Genomic DNA, 5,840 nt, shown 5'->3' on the forward strand with positions numbered 1-5,840 from the left:
AACTGGTTCTTGCTGGAGTTCTATGATGCATTTAAATGTCTGCTTGTTGATTCAATTTGGTTAAGTCTATTCAAACCAATCCCTGTTTCCTCAATTTGGTCTTTCTCTTCTGTCACTCAAATTCTTTGAATACCATTCTTAGCCAATGTTGTCTAAATTTTGTCCTTTGTTAACCACCCTAGTGTGAGCACTGCCCTGGGTTCTTGAAGCCTTTGAGAACTCTGACACATTAGGGCCTTGGTTCTATATTCTCAACCTTGTGGTGTGCTCACTGGGTGAATCAATCAACCCTTGGCTATTTTTGTATCTATGAATATGTAATTTTTGACTTGTTGTGAATTGTGAGAATGAAGGTCTGGCCTGGCCAGATGCACTTTTGGCCCTGCTGTAGGCTCCCTATAGTTATTCTACTTTGTAATTTACTGTATTCATTTTGGGTCTGTAATAATTCATGTAACAACAATTTGGGGTATAAGTGAAATATGGGAAAAGCTTTTATCCTATACTTGCACTGAAATGGGTAGAGAGCCTGCTTATAGGTCCATTACCTAGTTAAAATATGCTATTATGTTCAAACATGTCCAGCTATCATGCGTTAGAAATCATGCCTATAGGTATTCTATCTTTGCTCAAAACTTGCTGCTTTTCAGTTATTGTAGAAATCATGCCTATAGGTATTTTATCCTTGTTCAAAACGTGTTATTGTCCAGTCATTGTAGAAATCCTGCCTATAGATTCTTCACTTGGTTCTAATATGTTCTATGCCTGCTTATTAGAAATCATGCCTGTAGGATCTAAAATTAGTTTTAATTATAGAAATCATGCCTATAGGATCTAAAATCAGCTTTAATTATAGAAATCATGCCTATAGGATCTAAAGATCAGTTTTAATTATAGAAACCACGCTTATAGGATCTGAATCAATTAATTATTCCATTCGCTTCTTTAATAATCCTCAACGCTGGGTTAACTATTGTCACTAGAAATCATGCTTATAGGACTTAATTAACCAATTCTGAATATAATTCAGTGATCTCCATTATCAGTTATTGCATAAAATGCATAGATATCATGCCTACAGGTTTAATCTCTTATACCTGTGATCAGTAGGCAACCATCTAGGTTTCGGAGATTGTAAACTACCCGTTCATTAAATCCAGATTCATATAGAATCCTACCTATAGGTTTCTACAACCTCAACTCATTAAAATCAGCAACTGTCTTCGTTAATCTGACCTACGTGCATTTGATTTCTAAGTGCGGAGGCCAACTTGAGCCCTATTTGCTTATAAGTGAAAGTCCAAAGTGTTTTGTATGTCGCCTAGTATTTTTCATTTTTGAGCAGCCTAAGTTAATGTCTAGAACCACCCTGGGATAGAGGTCCAAATGCCTCCTGGACCATAGGCATGGGACGGGTAGTGAACGCATAGGATACGACTTAGAATTGACTAGTGCGCTTTAGGTAAACAACTTAAAGATAGTAATTGTGTAACGACCCGGCCGGTCGTTTTTGGAATTTACGCCCCGATCCCCCATTAACTGCTTCCCCTAAGTTCATTTCTGCTATATTGGTTTGCCGGGACGTTCGGTGCTGGGATTCGGAGTGTTTTGAGACACTTAGTCCCTAAATGAGAGCTTAAGAGTTGAAAAATGGTCCGTAATCGGAACAGTGTGAAGACGACCTCGGAATGGAAATTCGATGGTTCCGTTAGCTCCGTTAGGTGATTTCGGGGTTGGGAGCGTGTTCGGAATGTATTTTGGAGGCTCGTAGCTCATTTAGGCTTGAAATGCCGAAGTTTGAATTTTAGAAGTTTCCGGTCCGATAGTGAGTTTTTGATCCGAGGGTCGGATTGGAATTCCGGAAGTTGCAGTAGCTCCGTCATGTCATTTGGGATGTGTGTGCAAAATTTCAGGTCATTCGGGCGAGGTTTGGTTAGGTTTTTGATCGAAAGTGTGTTTTGTTGGAATTTGAAGTTCTTAGGCTTGAATCTTTCTAATCGGACTTCCGGTGTTGTTTTAGGTGTTTTAAGGATTGGTACAAGTTCGAATAAGGTATTAGTTGGTATTGTTGCTTTTGGTTGAAGCCCCGGGGGCCTCGGGATGATTTCGGGTGGTTAACGGCAAAATTTGAGAAGTGTTGCAGCAGCTGAAGTTTTTCCGTTCTGGTATTTTCGCTTCTGCGGCCTGGGAACCGCAGAAGCGGCCTTAGCATCGCAGGAGCAAATTTGGGCTCCCTCAGCTTTTTCTGCAGGTGCGGAGGATCAACCGCATATGCGGTTACGCACCTGCGAGGCTTCTATCGCAGATGTGGTCCCGAGTCTTTTGTGAGAAACCGCAGAAGCGGTAAGTATTTCGCAGAAGCGGCAACCGCAGGTGCGGTTAAGACCGCAGAAGCGGAACCCTGGATTTTTAATGAAAACCGCAGAAGCGGCTCGTGGTCCGCAGAAGCGGGACAGCAGAAGCGGTCCCTTGTCCGCAGAAGCGGAAATGACTGTTCAGAAATATCAATTTCGAGGGTTAAATTTCATAAGTTTGAAAATCGATTGAGAGCTCGGGAGAAGGCGATTTTGAGAGGGTTTTGAAGAGAAAATCATTGGGTAACGTTTCCTTGATCCCTTTTCATTATATTTCATCATTATATAGCAAAATACATCATTGGAATTCGAATTTAGGATCAAAAGTTGGTTAATTTGGGGTAAAACTTCATTACCTAAACTATTGAGTTTTGAGTGGGCATTTGACCTCTGATTTGGGAGATTTTTATATGGTTAGACTCGTGAGAGTACGAGGGTTCTGAAAATGTGAAAATTATTCGATTCCGAGACGTTGGCTGGAGGGGCGTTTTGGTCATTTTACCTATTTTTGCGCCCTAGCTATAAATTTATTAGCGGAATCAGTTGTTTGCAATATTATTTACAATGTGTAATTGAATTGAATAGATTTGGGCCATTTGGAGTCGGATACTCGTGGAAAGAGCGTGGTTTCTAGTTGATATTGAGCCGGTTCGAGGTAAGTGGCTTGTCTAACCTTGTGTGGGGGACCTTTCCCCTTAGGATATTGTTATTTGGTATCTTGAGTGCCGTGCACGCGAGGTGGCGAGCGTGTACTTGAGCCAATTATTGAAAATCCGATTTTACTTAAGATATTGCGATTCAGTTTCTTTTATATTTGCTTTATTCTACTTGCAACTATAACCTGTGATAGAATAGGAGAGCATGTTTAGTTGTTTTAACTTGCCTACTTGCTTAAGTTGCCTTGACTGTACTACGTGAAGCATGTTAGGCCAGTACTACCCGTTGCTTGTCTTTGTACTTCATTTCTGTGTATCTTCTGGTTGTGATTGCGCATTTACATTGGGACTACGGATGTGGGATTCCGGTAGCTCCCCTTGTTTGTTTACTTTGGGACTACGGGTTCGATTCCCGGTAGATCCCCCTGCACTTTTACTTTGGGACTGCGGGTTAGATTCCCGATAGATCCCCCTGCACTTTTACTTTGGGACTGCGGGTTAGATTCCCGATAGATCCCCCTGCACATTGATAGTTGGACTACGGGACGGTATCTCGGGAGATCCACTGGGCAGTTGAGAAAAGGACTGCAGGACGGTATCCTGGGAGATCCTCTTTGTCACCATTGGTATTGAGCTGTACTTATTCTGTGGTCGTTCCGTTCTTGTGTATTTGCTATTGCCTTGTTTAACCTGTCTTATTTCACTGCTGTATTTATTATTTCTGTCAGATTATCATACTGTTAATTATTGTTATTACTATATTTGTCTCAGTATGGCCCTCACCTTCCTCGTCACTACCCAACCGAGGTTAGGCTTGGCACTTACTGAGTACCGCTGTGGTGTACTCATGCCCTTCCTGCGCATGTTTTTCATGTGCATATCATCCACGTACCTCTACTTAGGCGCACTATCAGTGAGGCAGGAGGACTACGGAGACTTCGAGGTAGATCTGCTGCGTCCGCAGACCGACGAGTCTCCCTCTTATTCTATCTTTAGTACTTAGTTTTCCTTCTTTCGGTTGTTAGAAATTCTGGAGTTTGGAACCTTTACTATACACTTCTGTAGCCTGTGTTGCCCGTGAGTTTCCAGGTTTTGGGAATTGTTTTAGGCTTGTGATATTGAGTTGTACTTGCCAAGCGGCATTCAGTACAGTTTCCTTTAGATATTTGATTTGATTTTTCTCTATATTTCCGTAATGTTAGGCTTACCTGGTCATGGGGACCAGGTGCCGTCATGACATGTTCACGGTTGGTGAACTAGGGTCGTTACAAATTGGGTAGCAGGAGATGATAGTCAGTGCCGCTGAATAATATGAGTAACACCCCATCTCGAGGGAGTTATGAAATGTTATTTATGCTGCACGGGTTGATCCTTTAGGCAAAAAAACTTAGACCCCCCCACACCTTGCCTTTCAATCAATTATTTGTGTTTAATAATGAACTTCCCAAATCCTTTTGTTTTCTTATCTTTGATCACATAGACTAATTCATATAATTGAGTTCGTCCAGGACCCACAGTTGTGGATCTCGAAAAGTGCCTAACACCTTCTCTTCGAGGTAATTTCGAGCCATTACCCGATCTTTGGTGATGCAAACTAGTTAGACAGAGTTGTCTGCAAATAGGTGCCCTAACGCACCTTAAATCCGTTAGGTGACGACTCTCTCTCTTTTAAAGTCCTTCCTTACAAGAGTTTTCACACGTCGAAACCCGATTTCACGAGAAAAAAGGGCGCGACAGCCTCCCCTATTTGGGTTAGTTATAAAATAGTCCATTAAGTATATCTCATAGCAATTTTGGTCCTTTAAGCTTGCCATTTACAAATTATGGCTGTTAGATTTAGTAAAAGCTGTGAATAAACAAATTTTAACCAAAGTCACTAAAAATATTCCATCAAATTTCATAAACTACAATAGCAGAAACGAGAAATAAACCTAAAATTTTTTTGCACCAAACACTAACAATAGGTTAAAAATAGCAGAAATTACAACATTTACACCTCCGGTCGTGAGTTTTCAATTAAATCCTTTTTTTTGCAGTCCCATTAAATTTGATAATTACAGTTTGTTAAATATTAGATAAATACCAAAAGTATTCAAACCAAAACTGCTTATTTAAGGGGTTATTTATTAACAAAAAAAGGGGTTATTTTAAACGGGGTATTTGCATCTATATCCGCTTTTTGTGTCACGTTTTAATATGTGCTCACTTTGCAAGAAAAAATTGCAAGCATACCCGCTTTTTTGCATAACTTCAGTATACGGGGCTGAAGTAGCAAAGGCAATCACGCAAAACTTCAGCATTCTAGTAGCCGGGCCTGAAGTTCAGCTCTAGAGCTGAAGTTTTTATTTTGTAACTGACGAACTTCAGCTTTAGAGCTGAAGTTTTTATTTTGTAACTAACGAACTTCAACTTTTTTTGTTTGTAATTGTCGAACTTCAGCTGAAGTTTTTAAAACCCTTGAGTTTTTAAAACTTGATTACTTTACTTTTCGTTTTCTCTAAATCGTGCACTAGAACAGTAGACGAGCGCCACACCATCTTCTGCTGCAACTATGTGCCTTATGTAGAAAAAAAATCCGCTAGCAAGTAGCATCCTAAAACGTTTCACAAAGTCAGGAAATAAGTATTAGGCACTATTAAAGAGAACAAATTTATTTGATTCAAATTCAACAAACACATAGGAGGAGGAGAAAGGGGCTGAAGTTATTTAAAAAGTGGGTACAAGTTAAAAGTTATTAAAAAAATGGGTATAGGTTAAACCCCTTCAATTTTTACTATTTTAAACTACTCCAAACTTTAAAGACCATTTTTAACTTTTAAGAAAGAACGGA

The sequence above is a fragment of the Nicotiana attenuata genome, chromosome 8 (assembly GCF_001879085.1).
Source record: "Nicotiana attenuata strain UT chromosome 8, NIATTr2, whole genome shotgun sequence".
NCBI lineage: Eukaryota > Viridiplantae > Streptophyta > Magnoliopsida > Solanales > Solanaceae > Nicotiana > Nicotiana attenuata.